This window comes from Taudactylus pleione, unplaced genomic scaffold (genome assembly GCF_031769625.1).
Source record: "Taudactylus pleione unplaced genomic scaffold, aTauple2 ptg000010l, whole genome shotgun sequence".
Taxonomy (NCBI): Eukaryota; Metazoa; Chordata; class Amphibia; order Anura; family Myobatrachidae; genus Taudactylus; species Taudactylus pleione.
In genome coordinates this window covers 8,220,640-8,238,636 of record NW_028284413.1, presented here as the reverse complement: position 1 = coordinate 8,238,636, position 17,997 = coordinate 8,220,640, and the positions used below count along the sequence as shown (strand labels likewise).

Here is a 17,997-nt window from a genome sequence, read left to right as displayed (position 1 = left end):
TAGCACAAGTCACATACAATGCAGGAATTACTGCAAATTGGCATTACAATCAACTACACAGACTCAGTGTCTGGTAGGCTATAGTGCTACATACACTAACCCAAGGGAGAGGTATGTAGGGGGACCGGACCACGCGTTTTTCTGAGAGAGCTGCGACTGCACCATGATGAAAATGGCCACAGGAGACCTCAGAGGGGGCGTGGTCGGAGGAGGAGAGCATCTCAGGGAAGCCAGACCTCAGAGGAAAGGCGCCCTGAGCTGAGGAGAGGAGCCACTAAAACGGGGAAGCTGTCTCCCCTGGTTGGTTGTTAACCCCCGGGACGCTGGTTCCCGCACCTAATGTCCCCGGTGGTCTAGTGGATCGCGGTGGCTAGAGCGTCCACACCCAGCGACCTCCGGTCTGTCCCCTGAGACCGGAGGTATAGACTGCCTTAACGCACGGTGACCCGCCTTACCTGTTCCCTTATGTCCGGCTGCAGTCTGGGTCCTTCGCAGGGGCCTTGGCTAGCGCGGACCCCTGGAATGCTCGCAGAGATCCCCAGATCAGTATTGGCGTTGCGGCTTCGGAGGGGTGACGGAGCGGCAGAGCAGATGTCCTAGGGACAGTCTGCTGCTGCGCACTCTAGTAGAATCAAACAAACTAAATAAATCATAAAAAATAAGAAGCTTAAGGGCTGCCTAAGCAGCCCCTGCGTAATGATGACCTGACTCCGGACGGGAACCAACGAAACTGAGGTGCCTCTGGCTCGGGAGCAGGGTATAGGGAGAGTGGACCCAGTGCATCCTGAGAGCTGAAAGCTTTAACTGCGTGGTGCCCGGATTCAGTTCCATCACCTACACCCCAAGGTCTCCCTGTGTAGCCTATGGACCCTGAAGAAGAAATTTATAGTATCGAACATTTTCTTTTTAGTTTAAAACTATGAAAAAAATGATCTGGAAAATGTAGCAGTTGTCACTAATTGTAAAACAATCAATAATGGAAACTGACGGTAGAATGTCAGTGAAAACAATAAATGAAAGTACACAGAGCCATTACTGAGATAACAGCCATAAGCACTAATACTGAGATTGATCTAAACGTCAGTCTGAGAGTAAGACCTTCTAAGTGTCTGGGTATGCCTATAACCATTCACCTGGACAAGTGGTACATCCTTAGGTAATCCTTCACAGACATCCACCACCCACTGCATGGGGACACGTAGGGGAGCAAAGTCAGTCACCACCCCGCCTATGCTATGTTCTTTCACAAAGTTTGGGAGAACATCTTTGGCATATCCAATAAGCAAATGGAAGGGAATGTTCAGCTCCTTACAATCCTGAAACAGAGGAAAAGCAAATTACTGAAATTCTCCACCTCCATTGTAGACAGCCCCCCATATGCTTAGATATACCTCAGCAACTTCTTTCAGGCCTTTCAGCATGAAGCCATAGTGCCGAATAGTGGCTTCCAAAAACTTTGGAACCAATCAGAAGACAACGTGTAATGGCAGCTTTTGCTTCACAGCCAGGCGCTGAGCATACAGGAAGGCCCAATTATCTGAAAGAGATACAGAGCTGTAGCAACAAGCACATTTCCAGTCTATTCTGAACACCACACACCTCACAATAGTGTTTTTATGTCCAAAAGGTTGCACCGAGGTAGCTGGATGACTATGCTAAGCGACACGAGTGGGCGGCACAAACACGTGACCCATCTAGGAGTGACACTGCAGTGGCAGACAGGATGGAAGTTTGAAAAACTAGGCCCCAAACTGTACATAATGCAAAGAAAAAAAAAAGGTGCAAGATGGAATTGTCCTTGGGCCCTCCCACCCACCCTTATGTTGTATAAACAGGACATGCACACTTTAACAAAGCAATCATTTCAGCGCCAGGGTCTGCCACACAACTGTGGCTGAAATGATTGGTTCGTTTGGGCCCCCACAAAACAAGCTGGCAATTAATCTGTCCCTGCACAAACTGGCTCTACGGAGGCAAGATGTCGTCCTCATCCTCCTCATCCACCGATTCCTCACCCTCTTCAGTGTTGTGTACATCCTCATCCTCACAGAGTATTAACTCGTCCCCACTGGAATCCACCACCACAGGTCCCTCTGTACGTTCTGGAGGCTGGTCTCCCTGGAAGAGTTGATAATTCATTTTTATGAACATCATCTCCACATTTTGTGGAAGCAACCTCCTACGCCTTTCGCTGACAAGGTTCCCGGCTGCACTAAACACTCTTTCGGAGTACACACTGGAGGGGTGGCAACTCAGGTAAAATAGAGCCAGTTTGTACAGGGGCCTCCAAATTGCCTCTTTTTCCTGCCAGTACAGGTATGGACTGTCTGACATGCCTACTTGGATGCTGTCACCAATGTAATCCTCCACCATTCTGTCAATGGTGACAGTATCATAAGTAGTGACAGTAGACATGTCAGAAATTGTTGCCAGGTCCTTCAGTCCGGACCAGATGTCCAAACTTGATCCTGCCTGCCCTGCATCACCGGCAGTGGGTTGCTTAGGATATCTAAGTTTTTTCCTGGCAGCCCCAGTTGCGGGAGAAAATGAAGAAGGAGCTGTTCACGTGTCACGTTCCACTTCAGCTGACAGTGTTTTCACCAGCAGGTCTTTGCACCTCTGCAGGCTTGTGTCAGCCAGAAAGAGAGACACCACATAGGCTTTAAACCTAGGATCAAGCACGGTGGCCAAAATGTAGTGGTCTGATTTCAACAGATTGACCACCCTGGAATCCTGGCAAAGCGAATGAAGGGCTTCATCCACAAGTCCCACATGCCAAGCGGAATCGCTCCGTCTTAGCTCCTCCTTCACTTTCTCCAGCTGCTTCTGCAAAAGCCTGATGAGGGGAATGACCTGACTCAAGCTGGCAGTGTCTGAACTGACTTCACGTGTGGCAAGTTCGAAGGGCTGGAGAACCTTGCACAACACGGAAATCATTCTCCTCTGCGCTTGAGTAGGGTGCATACCCCCTCCTTTGCCTATGTCATAGGTGGATGTATAGGCTTGAATGGCCTTTTGCTGCTCCTCCATCCTCTGAAGCATACAGAGGGTTGAGTTCATCCGCGTCACAACCTCTTGCTTCAGGTGATGGCGGGGCAGGTTCAAGAGTGTTTGCTGGCGCTCCAGTCTTCTGCACGCCGTCGCTGAATCGCGAAAGTGGCCAGAAATTTTTCGAGCCACCCAAAGCGTCTCCTGCACGCCTCTGTTGCTTTTCATAAAATTCTGCACCACCAAGTTTATTGTGTGAGCAAAACATGGGACGTGCTGGAATTTGCCCAGATGTAATGCCCGCACAATATTGGTGGTGTTGTCAGATATGACAAATCCCCAGGAGAGTCTAAGTGGGGTAAGCCACTGGGCGATGATTTCCCTCAGTTTCTCTAAGAGGTTGTCGGCGGTGTGCCTCTTACTGAAACCGGTGATACACAGCGTAGCCTGCTTGGAACGAGCTGGCGTTTCTGAGATGCTGCTACTGGTGACGCTGCTGCTGTTGCTGCATAAGGTGAAACATCTACCCAGTGGGCTGTCACAGTCATATAGTCCTTAGTCTGCCATGTTCCACTTGTCCACATGTCCGTGGTTAAGTGGACATTGGGTACAACGGCATTTTTCAGGACACTGAGGACACTTTTTCTGACGTTTCTGTACAGTCTCGGTATTGCCTGCCTAGTGAAGTGGAACCTAGACGGGATTTGGAACCGGGGACACACTACCTCCATCAATTGTCTAAATCCCACTGCACTAATGGCGGATACCGGACGCACGTCTAACACCAACATAGCAGTCAAGGCCTCAGTTATACGTTTTGCTTCAGGATGACTGCTGTCGTACTTCATCCTCCTCGCTAAGGACTGTTGGAGGGTCAATTGTTTAGTAAAAGTAGTGGTGTTCCTACTTCCTCTCTGGGATGATGAACGACTCCCAGCAGCAACAACAGCAGCAGCGGCAGCAGGAGGTGTAGCAATGCAGGATCCTCCGGAGGAATCCCGGATAGGAGAGTCAGTCATGCCAGTGACATGGCCTGCAGGACTACTTCCGATCCTGACTAAGGAGGAAATTGACAAGGAGGGAGTTGATGGTGTGGTTTGCAAGCGCTTGGATACAACAGGACAATGAGATTTAGGTGTCCCTGGACTGCTTACGGTCTTAGCCAAAGTTTCTGAACTTGACAGTAACTTTTTATGAACGCGCTGCAGGTGCCGTATAAGGGAGGATGTTCCTAGGTGGTTAACGTCCCTACCCCTACTTATTTCACCTTTACATATGGTACATATGGCAAGACAGTTGTTGTCCGGATTTGGATAGAAATATTGCCAGACCAAAGAGGTGGAATGTTTGGTCTTCTGCCCAGGCATGACCGTGATGGGCTTTTTCATCCCACGGACAACAACTGTCTCCCCCGGAGCCTGATTTAAACAAACCACATCACCATTAGAATCCTCCTCGCCAACTTCCTCCTCAGCGCCAGCTACACCAGTATCCTCATCCTGTTGTACTTCAACAGTGACATCTTCCCGTCCAGTGCTGGGAAGGTCAGGCATCGCAACCGCCACCACACTTGGACTCTCCTTGGGGATTTGTGATATCTTCTTAGAACGCACAGTTCTTTGCTGTGCTTTTGCCATCTTAACTCGTTTGATTTTTTTAGTAGGAGGAGGGCTTCCATCGTCATGTGAAGCTGAACCACTAGTCATGAACATACTAGTCATACTAGTATGACACACACTAGTCATAGGGAAAGACCTTAGCCGTTCCTTGTAACTCCGTGTCATAAATGGCATATTGGCAAGTTTACGTTTCTCTTCAGATGATTTAAATGTTTTTTTTAAGGTCATTTTCCTGAACTTTGTCATTTAGGATTGTATGTGGCCTCTACTATGACATTGGGCATCGGCCTTGGTAGACGACGTTGATGGCATGTTATCGTCTATGTCATGACTAGTGGCAGCAGCTTCAGCACTAGGAGGAAGTGGTTCTTGATCTTTCCCTATTTTATTTTTATCGGAGAAAGTTTGGTCCTCCATTTATGTTATATCGATTTGAAATATACGTGCGGCTAAGGCGCACACAAACACAGAAAATATTTTTTTATTTTGTTTGGAGTGTACTTTGGGGGTTACGGCACCCTTTAAAAGTCAAGCCAGCCGGCCCTTTACTTATGACACAGGCGCACGCTTGGCACTACTTTGTTGATGCACGTGCGGCTACTGCGCACACAATTCACAAACAGAAAATATTTTTTTATTTTGTTTGGAGTGTACTTTGGGGGTTACAGCACCCTTTAACGGTCAAGCCAGCCGGCCCTTTACTTATGACACAGGCGCACGCTTGGCACTACTTTGTTGATGCACGTGCGGCTACTGCGCACACAATTCACAAACACAGAAAATATTTTTTTATTTGGTTTGGAGTGTACTTTGGGGGTTACAGCACCCTTTAACGGTCAAGCCAGCTGGCCCTTTACTTATGACACAGGCGCACGCTTGGCACTACTTTGTTGATGCACGTGCGGCTACTGCGCACACAATTCACAAACAGAAAATATTTTTTTATTTGGTTTGGAGTGTACTTTGGGGGTTACAGCACCCTTTAACGGTCAAGCCAGCCGGCCCTTTACTTATGACACAGGCGCACGCTTGGCACTACTTTGTTGATGCACGTGCGGCTACTGCGCACACAATTCACAAACACAGAAAATATTTTTTTATTTGGTTTGGAGTGTACTTTGGGGGTTACAGCACCCTTTAACGGTCAAGCCAGCCTGCCCTTTACTTATGACACAGGCGCACGCTTGGCACTACTTTGTTGATGCACGTGCGGCTACTGCGCACACAATTCACAAACACAGAAAATATTTTTTTATTTTGTTTGGAGTGTACTTTGGGGGTTACAGCACCCTTTAACGGTCAAGCCAGCCGGCCCTTTACTTATGACACAGGCGCACGCTTGGCACTACTTTGTTGATGCACGTGCGGCTACTGCGCACACCATTGACAAACACAGAAAATATTTTTTTATTTGGTTTGGAGTGTACTTTGGGGGTTACAGCACCCTTTAACGGTCAAGCCAGCTGGCCCTTTACTTATGACACAGGCGCACGCTTGGCACTACTTTGTTGATGCACGTGCGGCTACTGCGCACACAATTCACAAACACAGAAAATATTTTTTTATTTGGTTTGGAGTGTACTTTGGGGGTTACAGCACCCTTTAACGGTCAAGCCAGCCGGCCCTTTACTTATGACACAGGCGCACGCTTGGCACTACTTTGTTGATGCACGTGCGGCTACTGCGCACACCATTGACAAACACAGAAAATATTTTTTTTTTTTTGCACTTGGGGGGAGCACCCCTGATGGACAGAGCACCCCCTGTACAACACTACAGCACCCCTTTAGGACTGGGACTCTGCACAGGACTTTGGAGTGGCCCCTATGGACAACTGACTGCACAACACAGTCCAGCCAGCCCCTATGGACTTTGGAGGTGTGGACACAGCCCCTATGGACAACAGCAGCACAGCACAACACAGCCAGCCCCTATGGACTTTGGAGGAGTGGACACAGCCCCTATGGACAACTGCAGCACAGCACAACACAGCCAGCCCCTATGGACTTTGGAGGAGTGGACACAGCCCCTATGGACAACAGCAGCACAGCACAGCACAGCACAACACTACACTACACTACACAGCCCAGCCAGCCCTAACTCCCACCCTCCCTCTTCACTGTCCACAGCCGAGTGAGAAAATGGCGCCGACGCGGGTACCTTATATAGGATCCAAAACCCGTGAGACCCGGAAGGTGGGATGATGACGTTTTGCCTCGATTTCAGATCCGAGTCAGGCGGAAAAAGTCAAGCCTGACTCGGATCGGCCTCGGATCGGGGGGGCTCGGGCGGGGTTCGGATTTCAGAAATCCGATTCCGCTCACCCCTAATAATAACAGTGTCATACATCAAATGGAATTTCATTTAAAAAGCTTATGTGCTACATAATATGAAATTACAGTGTAGGATCATATACAATTTAGTATAAAAAGATATATGTAGTGGATGAACAGTCAATCATGAATTATGTACAAGAAGCTTAATTTTTCTACACAGAAATAAGAATATATGTGTGATACAGTAGATGCACTTTCACAATTGTATATGTATTGGATGAAACACTTCAAACTGGCAAGGGTGCATCGTTTTCCAATAGTACATCAATATATTAGTGATAGCACATCTGTATCTGGGAAATTACACAGCACAATATTGCATATTGCGTCATTGAGACATCAATTTAAAACAAAGTCTGTGTGTCACTCAAAGTGTTGTACATTTGCTTTGCTTGGAATCGAGTCTTACCAGTTTGCAGTCGCTGCTTGTTTTTCTGTTTAAGATAAACTCTGGAGGCTAAGCTGATGGATCAGCATGCACCTCTTATCTATATTCCTGTAGGGCCACAGGGCTCATGCAGGAACATTGACAATCTACAATGCAACAGAAATCTAGTGTACAGACCGTGGGTGCAGCCATTTTGCCGAGGCACAAAAGTAGGGCCAACAAAATAGTTGCTTCCAAATGTGACATTAAGGATGCATTTCTTAACCTATCAATTGAAAGATGCACACAATAAATGGGTATACGTACCTTCAACTCTCTGATCTCTTGACATCCAATATACTATGCCAAAGGCATCGTCTTTCAGATCTCCCTCACTAGACACCAACCGCACCCTCTTGTTAAATTTAAAGTCAGAAATGGAGGCAGCAGCAGCAGCCAGACGAGACTTTTTCACAGTCTCTAAGAGACATCCTCCTCCATCGTCAGCTTTTTTTTTTCTTGTCTTTCTTTTCTTAGTATCAACATCTGAGATTTCCCCACTACTTGCCTCAGATAATACTTTAGATTTGCCCTTACTGGTTTCCTGGGACTTCCATTTTCCAGGGCTTTTAGATACGGTAGATGATTTTGCCTTGGGGTCCAACATTTTGTTGTCTTGGTCCCCATCAGACTTTGCGACCTCAGACTCTTTATTTTTCTTGTTTTGGGATTTTCCCTTCTGAGACATGGTTCTGGCTATTGTCAAAGGACGCATTACACATAGATATCGCACAACCAGCTTTGCAGACAAGATAATCCTAAAGTAAAAATGCATACATTGAGTTCAGTTGAATAGGCAGATTATGACATCAAAGCATATTCCACTTTAACAACTCAACTTTTGAAATGCGTCAGTACATTAAAGATTCCATTTAAAGTTTAGGTGCAAATAATTTGTATGTCTTCTGGTGGTTTAATGCAGCAACTATAGAAAATAAAGCACAGGATTTTACTTTAATCTTGTGCAAATGGCATTGTCCATGTAACTGTAAACAAGAGAGTTTGTAGTCTTATCTTATAGGTATAAATGCTGCATTTCACATTAAAATAAATCAAAGGGAAACTATGTTTTTGTAACAAATGATGTGAGTTTTATGGCGCGCACACACGGTCAGATAAGCTGTCAGATTTGTACGATAACGATCCTATCGTTATCATTTAAATCTGACAGCTTCTGGCCCCTGCAAACGACCAAAAGATGGTCACTGCGCGGCCACGTATGGTCATTATCGACGATCGTCGGTAGTCCGTGCAAGCAGGCATACCTGGTTGATATCGACCAGGTTAGCCTGATTATTATAGGGACCCGAGATCGTTAATCGCGGGTCGACAAAAGTTGTGAGGGGCTTGCAGCATGTGTTGGATGTTCGATAATGATCATCCAACACATGCAGGACGATCAGATAATGGTCGTTATCGTTATCTGATCGTCCCCCCGTTATACCATTAGATGTGCAAGTACTGATATTGTTAACTTGCTATGAATTAAATAATTTAAACCCAATTGGAATAGCTTTGCCATTAAACAGAGACATCACACCAGAGTTTTGATTGCAACTTTAACATGCATACTTGCAGCTATACCAGTAAAACAATACAGCTCAAGCACAAAACATCTGAACAATCATTTATGGGTGTAGAACTATACAAAAATTAAATTGTAAAAAGCAAATCGGGAATTATTTTAATTATTTGATGCCACTATTTTCAATGCATTTATTTTTAGAAAGATAAATTACGATGACAATTCTGCTTTACTGCCTTGAAAAATCCATGTCCGCTATCTCCCTTCACATGAATAATGTTTGATTTGTATAATATTTTAAACACGGAAATTAACTTGCACATAGGCTTAAAAGAACAGGTAATATCCCAAACCAATAAATCCAGTATACAGAACAGTGAAGTGATATGCAGCAGAGGCTAATATAATGCTACAAAAAAAAAACAATCGATCTGTGGCTATGCATCACTAGAGGAACTACAAGTTTCAGTATACTCAGACGGTTGCATGAAGCTAAAATACTGTAGGATAGAGAAATAACATCTGCATTTGCGGACAGTGCAGGAACCATCAGTGTAGCAAAGATCTGATCATTAACTAAATAAATCGTGTATTAGGGAGAACACAATTAATGCTGTTTTTACACACATAGGCCCTCATTCAGAGCAGCTCGTAAGCAGCAGTACGCTTGTAGCGTTCCGATGTTGTGAAACCACGCATGCGCCGGTGTTACACAGCGCATGTGCGTACGGCTGATTGCGATCTTTTTTTAAGTCGTTCGTCGAATAGCGAACAGGAAGTAACATGTAAAATGTGATTGACAGAACAGGCCGTTTTTGGGCGGTGATGGGGGTGGAGATGGGAAAACGCAGGCGTGTCGAGGCATTTTGTGGGTGTCCCTAAATTATCTCATGCGAACGGCAAATGTGATCGGAACGAGTCATACGCCACTGTCTGATCCACTTTCCGTTCAAACTGCTCGCACAGCTTGTGGTCTGGTATACTCTACCACAATGTCGATGGTCTCGTCCTCCTCCCCGTGCCTCTTCGATGTTTCTTCGATTTATCAATTTTAGCCAGAAAAGCAATCAACTTTGATTAGAAAACTTGCTTGTAATGTGTTTAGCAACTAGTTTTTTTTTTTGTAGCACAAAACCGTACGCAGGTGAAATACTCAGCTGCTAATTTCTGGATTAGACAATCAATTAGCATACCATTTTTTTATTTTGGCTTTTTAATTTTGGTTCTCTGTTATTGCAACAATATTGTCATCATGTTTGTGTTTTTGCCACATTTTTAATGTTCCCGGAAATTTCTCATCCATTTTGTTATGGAAAAGTGTTCCTTTAAACGCCTAAATGGTTTTTAACCCTTTGGAATCTGAATTAAAATTATTATTTTTTTGTTTGTTTTTTGGGGACGGGATTACCTAAAAACCATTTTTAGAATAATGTCACAATACAATGGAGAAGATTTTGAATTGTTTTTATTTTTTACACACATTTTTAGATTTTCATGTGCATTTGCCAGTTTGCAGGTCTGGCTAACGTCAAAAAAATTGTCAAAATTAAAAAAAAAACAATAGTGGCATTTGGCCAAAATAAAATAACACACATTAAAAACAATTCACAAGAAAGGAGAGGGAAGTTTTGGCCCTTAAGGAATATGGGGCAAGCACAGAAGGATTGTGGGAAAATTAGCCAGTACTGTCATCGCTTTTTGCCCCGTTTGGCTGGGGTAGGGTGGGAGCCTGACCGGGTCTGGGATGTCCTTTGGCTGGCCTGTCCAGAGGCAGATGTTGTGGCCTCTGGACTAGGCAGAGGGCTAGGCACATTTGGAGGGATGGCTGTTGTTGTGCCACAGGTGGAGGATCCTGATGTTCCGGCAGGAAGGGAGGCCGGCTCCACCATGTGCTGGCGAACGAGCTGCTCCAGGGCATTGGCAATTTGGATGTTGGCCCTGGTATTTTCCACCAGGGCCTGACCAATGGTCACGTTGGCCGCAGCATTTTGCCCCATGCCCTCCGCCACCCATAGCAGACTGGCGTCCATCCTCTGCAGAATCTCCGTGTGATGATCCGATTTAAAATTGAGATCCGTGAGGAGGGCCACTGCCTGCGAGGGGGATTGACCTGGACTGGCTTCTGCAGGGTCCCCAGCCGGATCTACTGCTTCCTCCCCTGCAGAGCCAGCACAAATTCTGCGGCCAAGGCTCCCCTCTGGAGCAGACTCATCCGCCTGTGTCTCTGTGAGAAAAATGAGAAAAGAGGAACATTACAATCTACATATTGTCACAAACACATTTCTGAGTTGTTAACATAACAACATTTACCTGGGACAACATGAGGAGCCGCAAAGTCTGGCATGTCCGTATCCATGTTGGACACGCCAAACACCTCCTCATACTGCACACACCCCTGTGCCAGCTCTTCCAAGTCATTTAGCTCCAATGACACAGGGGTGGGACCCCCACCTGTCCCCCTTGCATGCCTAGCCCTCTCTGCCAGTTTTTGTTTCAGCGGATATTTATAATCAGTCCATCTGTGTGTGAAAAAATTTGCATTATTCCTGCAGTATTTGGGCCTGTAACCACTTTTATTAAAAATGTAGTTTTTACGTACCGGCGTTTGACATCCCGGGGTAGACGTTCCAACTCACCCACCCTGTTGACAGCACTGGCTATCTCCGACCACATTTTCCACTTCTAGCTTGCACCCATATTCCGATCTGCCTGTGGCAGGGTGTCAACACACATTTGTACCAAAACCTCCATCTCCTTTCTTGTGAATTGTGGCTGCCTTTTTTTTTTGGTTTCTTTTGTTGGCCTACTCGGCCCAGCAGCCTCTTCCATGGCATCCTCCACACCATTTTTAAAAAACATTTTTTACATTTAGATGTCCAACTTTCTCTAAATTCGGTTTCTAAATAATCCTTTAATCCTAAAGAGACAAGTACTTACCGGGCGCCTCTTGGCCATCGTTTTGCTGGTCTGTAGCCATTTTGAGCAAAACAACTTGAACTACACCAGACCGTTTTAGATTTTTCGTGACGTATTTATACATGCGTCCTTATTTTTGGTATGCATCATTGATTGTTCGCTCCTATGATCCGTCCTTAATTTGAGCGGGAAAATAAAGACTATTTATGACTATGGGCGACTCGAGTTGAGGTGGCAGGTGTTGATTGTTGGAGGTATCGTGTGTAGTAGTGGATTGTTGGCGGGATTAGTGGTGTGAGGCGGATTGTTGGAGGAGGAGTTGGTGATTGTTTTTTTTTTGTATTTTCCGTTCGCTTTTTTTTCTTGCGGTTATTTTGTTTGTTGGTTTTTTTTTGAGTAAGTATTTTTTACAAGTCCTTTAAAAAATAAGGGATCTACAAACCTAATTTATTAATTTTTTTTTTTTTTTTTTTTACAGTTATTTTGGCTGGGCCCCATTGAAGTTTTTGGACTGTGACTTATTGATCGACTTTTGGTAAGTTTGTATTTTTTCATTATTTTCAGAATTTGATGTGTTGGTCTTCGCATATATTTTGACCATTAATGTCTTATTTATATTTTTATCTATCATGTATTAACACTAAATATAGCGTAAGGTTTTGGCAAATATATTTCCTAGGTTTTTCCATGTAAAAATGCGAACTATTTAGCGCACTAATGTTTCCTTATTCTCCATGTAAAAATGCGAACTATTTAGCGCACTAATGTTTCCTTATTCTCCATGTAAAAATGCGAACTATTTAGCGCACTAATGTTTCCTTATTCTCCAAGATAAGTATATTTTTGATTTTACATTTTCAACAAACATTAACTACCTGGCTTCCCATTTCAGGTTGATGTTGGTCGTATTGTTTTGGCCATGCTTCCGGAACCCGACCAACCTCAACCTCATCCCAGGCGTAGGCATCGTAGGCGTGCAAGGCCCAAGATATATAGAACATGTGTCACCCTTTTTGGAATGCCCGATGATGAGGTTTTAAGATGATACCGTCTTCCTCCACAAATCATCATAGACACTCTCTCATTAATAGAGAGTGATCTGGAGCGGCAAATTGACAGTCCTACAGCAATACCACCACTTACGCAATTAATGGCGGTGTTACATTTCTGTGCCTCAGGATCCTTTCAAACCATGGTGGGAATAGTGGCCGGAATCTCCCAATCCTCATTTTCAAGGATCCTGAGGGCAGTGATGGAGGCCCTTTTCAAGCACCTCCATCATTTTATTAACATGCCATTGGATATGGGTTCCCTTAGTGTGGCGAAGGCCAATTTTTACCAAATAGCTGGCTTCCCACACATCATAGGGGTTGTGGAACCAAAAGCACTATCACTCACTGAATGTAATGGTGGTATGTGATGCCTCCCTCCAGATCCTGTCCCTGAATGCAAAATTACCCAGACATGACTCGCACATGACTCATTCGTCATCCGGCAATCAGGGATTTGGCATAAATTAAACAACCTACAAGCTGGTGATGCGTGGCTTCTGGGTAAGTGGAGCCCTTTAGTTGAAACCAATGCAAAGTTTGATACACAGTGATCCTGATTGTTGTTTTTGTTTTTTCACAGGAGACAGTGGCTACCCTTGCACGCCCTGGCTGCTCACTCCTTATTTGGCTCCCACACCAGGGCCACAAAGTGAGTATAATTCTGCACTTACAGCCACCAGGCAGGTGGTGGAGCGCTGTATCGGCCTTTTAAAAGGCCGATTCAGATGCCTCCACCGCTCTGGTGGCAAACTCATGTATTTGCCGGCTATGGTTTCGAAAATTGTGGTCCTGTGTGGGATCTTTCACAACATCGCCATAAGGAGTGGTGTCCCAATGCAGCCAGAGGATGCCTTACCTGAGGATGGCCCCCCCGAGGTTGGTCGGAGGTCAGTATGTGGGGGGGCCATACGCGATGATGTGGTGGCCCGATTTTTCAGGTAATTATTGACAAACATTTACTTAATTGTCCCAATGTCTACATGTACGATTGTAATGTGCCTTTTTAATCTTGTTTTTCATTTTTTATTCTTGTCTTCCTTTTCAAACCATGTAAAAACGATGCCTACTACCTGACCCACTAAATTGTCTACATGTGGCCACATTGGAACTAACTTGTGGATCAATTATTTCATCGCCTCATTTGTGGATTCATGTTGGCCTGCTACTTATTTCAACAGTTTTTGAGTGTTGTTTGTTTTTTTTGCGTTTGGTGTAGGTTGTTTTTTGTAGTGTGTTTTCACTCTGTGAATTGCTTGTCACAATTCACTTTCTGTTTGTGTTTGGTGTGTATTAAAGTTTTCTTTTCCGTTAAAAAGACTGTTTATTTACACATTACAATCACGTGTAACCTGGCACAAAAAATGCCACCTTTCATAATGCCGAATCCTGTAATGTGTGAAATTGTTAAGTCTTTGAACATGCTTTGTGGCTTAGGCAAAGGTATTAGGGTGAATCAGTAGTTTGTTCAAAATAGGCCCAAGCAGGTTTCAGTTTCTAATTACATTACCCACCACAAGAAAAACCACAAACTGTTGGTTTTTCCACAAACCTATTGGTATGGTGAGGTGTTTAATGTGTCAGCTTACATACTTTCTACCGCTTTGTACAATCTAATTTACCTTACTTTAAAGAACATGACCAAATCGTGGACTTATGGAAGGTTAAACAATGTATTATTTTCAGTCATGAAATGAGACTCGTTAATATACAACGCTATTTTATTGCAAAAATATACAAAACCAAATTACAAAAAAAAAAAAATCAGCTCCGAAAGAGCGCCGCCATGTGATCCAGGACCACTAGCATGGCAATGACGTGGCCACGCAAGGCGGCCAAGCCCTCCTGCATACCATGCATCCGCCTCTGGTCCTCTGTTGGTATAAAAAAAAAGGGATCCTTAATGAAATGACACCTTACATTATAAGTTGAAAAACCAAACTAAACAAATAAATCTAGTTGAAAACAAGATCCAGTTTTGATGGTAAAAAACAAGTACTGGCAAATGCTAAGATGGGATCAATACTAAATTAAAAATGAACACACAAAAAGGCGACACAAAAAGGACGAAGCACCCTTGTTAGGGTAAATCAAAAAACCCCAAGAATGAGTGTTTTCACATGTGTGATATGTATTAGTGGAAAATAACCCAGACATTGTATATCCAATTCAAAATGTATTTTAACAACAAAAGAAAGGTAAACATACCACTCATTGGCCTGGATGGTCTTGGAGGCCCTCCATCCTCCTCGGAGGTGGACCAGTGCTGGTGGGTTGAGGGAGGGGAGAGGGCGGAAATGGTTGACGGGCCGGAAAATCAAGGGGGTGGTGGAGGGGAGGGTGAAGAAAAGAGAGGGGGGGTGGAGGGGAGGGGGAAGAAAAGAGAGGGGGGGTGTAGGGGAGGGGGAATTGGGGGAAGGTTGGGGAGATGGACTTGGACTGGGCGTCGGCATCAGGGGCCGAGCCCGGCGACGAACTCTGCGGCGAATCCGGATTCTGCGTTCAGCCCCTAAATGATTAAGGAAAAATGTTTTTTATTTTTTTGGGAGAGGGGGGTGTAACCCAAATTTACAACACAAAAAAACAAACAAACATTCTAAAAAAGGAAAACATGCACACACAGACATGTCCAAAAATAAAAAACAGGGCTATACTGGAAACAAACATGCACACACAGACATGTCAAAAAATAAAAAACAGGGCTATACTGGAAACAAACATGCACACGCAGATAGGGCCGCAACAAACAAACAGGGCTATACTGGAAACAAACATGCACACGCAGATAGGGCCACAACAAACAAACAGGGCTATACTGCAAACAAACATGCACTCGCAGATAGGGCCGCAGCAAACAAACAGGGCTATACTGGAAGCAAGCACACGCAGATAGGGCCGAAAACAAATCCTACAATAAAAAAAAAACACTTACTTGCAGCGATCCGCTGCCGAAAACATGCCAGCAAGCGGGGGTGCGGCACCGCAGATCTGACCACCTGCGCTCTAATTGGCCGATATTACGGCGTGAGCCGAAGGAGCGCAGGTGGTGGTGAACCTCCGCATAGGCCAATCGCTTGGCCCGGTTGGTGATGGGGGGAGGCTGGCTGGTGATCCTCCGGTCCATGACCTCGGTGAGGACCAACAGCTCCCGTGTGGTAAAGCGGAGGCCCTCATGATGGCAATGATTTTTTTAAGAACAAACAGTTTTAATAACGGCCATAGAAAAAATTTGATTGGCTAATCTACTTTGGTAATTAACAGGAACCATTGTATTGGTTATTGTATGAGTCATGTGTCCTACAGGCTCCAATATATAATATGAGTTATGATAGGCTTCATGCAGTGACATGCGTAAGCTAATTTAAATAAAGAAATTTAAACCTGAAAATAGGAATATCCCAAACACAGGAAAACAATAGGATAATTGGTTACAACATGTTTTTTTGATAAAGTAAACCATTGTTGAAACCGTACGTATTCTGCGGAAAAAATGACACACACGGACAAGAACAAAGTTTATTGAAAATGAATAAAAAAAACGGATAGCAAACATGTGAAGAGCAATTAAGCTAATTAATATATTGATTGGCATGATACGATTAAAGTATGTATGCAGAATGAACGAGCAGGTAATCGAAATCTCAGGCCCACTTCCGGTTTGGACTTGTGCGAGCGTTCCCTGCAACCAAATTTGGAGATGAACGGTCGCAATTTTGCTCGCTCGTTAGCTAGAGGAGGGGTTGGGAGACTTTGGGGCGGAAGATTAGCTACGAGCGAACTTACGAGCGAGCGCTTGAATTTACATTTTCTCACTCGTTCGTCGAACGAGCGATCAGCCACTTGCGTACGGCTCTGAATCAGGCCCATAATCCAGACATGTCCCTGTTATTAGCTGACCCATCACTCACTATAGCCCCTACTAGTACTACGTACTGGTACCGTACCTGAGGCGCGCACTCCAGTCTTGTATAACATTCACATAAGCAGCGCATTACATAAGGCGATAGGACTCATAGAGAGGTTTCAGAATGATGTTACGGTTACTTACTGCAATGTCGGTTCCTTTATTTCCGGCATCCTTTTGCGTGGACAGCGACATCTGTTGGTACGGGACTGGTAGGTAGACTAGTATTTGTGCTGTGTGGTGAAATATACGTCGTGTTGTGGGTGTACAGGTAAATTACTTTTTCTGTGCCACATTTAATTACCCGCAGTAACCTCCGGGGCCAACTAATCCGGCCACCTGACTCTAAGCAGAAACCAGATTTTTATTTCAACGCGAAGTGTATCAGAGACCTAACCTATGCTATCTATAGCAGAAATGGATAACAAGTTCTTTAAAACATGGACGAACGTTATAGTAGTTGTACTGCAGCTTGTAATTGTGCAAAAGCCTAATTTTCTGGACAGTGTAACCTGTAAGGGTAGTTTCAGACCCACCAACATACCCCTTCCATCAGGTACAAAATGCTCTGGACTTCCCTCTTAATTTAGGGTTGCCGCAGTGGCGGAACTAGTGGCGGTGCAGCCGATGGCTTGCACAGGGGCCCGCTGTGGTGCAGGCGCCCATAGCCGTTGCACCCGTTGCCAGTGTCCCCTGGGCCCCACAGTATTTAAGTGTAGTGCAGACCGCAGTGAGAGCGGTCCGCACTACACAGTAACAAACACACCAGCGGCGGTGTGTTTGTTATAGCAGCCAATGAGAGTCAGACAGACTCTCATTGGCTGCTGAGTCCACGGAGGGAGCCGGCTGGAGCTCACTCATGAGCTCCACCTTCCGGCTTCCCCCGCAGCAGGTGATGGGAGAGATGTCATGATGTCTCTCCCATAGTGCAGAGCGGGCTAGCAGGAGTGGGGATTCAGGTAAGTTGTGTGGTTTTTTTTTTTTGTGTGTGTGTAATTGGCACTGCATAGGGGGGGCGCTACTGGGGTCACTGTATCGGGGAAGTGGCAGCTATTAGGGGCACTGTATGGGGGGGGCGCTACTGGGGGCACAGTGCACGTGGCCCTAGGGCTGGCACCATCTGTATAGGAGGGTGCCTGGAACATCACCCTGCAGCCAAGTATCGCTGCTGCTTTGCCACACGGAGCATCCTCAGGACACTCCAAGCAGTGCCATACTTCCCTGTGCTGGTGG

At 45.1% G+C, this 17,997-nt stretch overlaps 1 pseudogene; it reads right to left on the bottom strand.

The window, feature by feature from the left end:
* The window catches only part of LOC148542669 (deoxyribodipyrimidine photo-lyase-like), a 48,503-nt pseudogene extending 31,669 nt beyond the window's left edge, over positions 1-16,834 (bottom strand).
* Between the last annotated feature and the right edge of the window lie 1,163 nt (positions 16,835-17,997).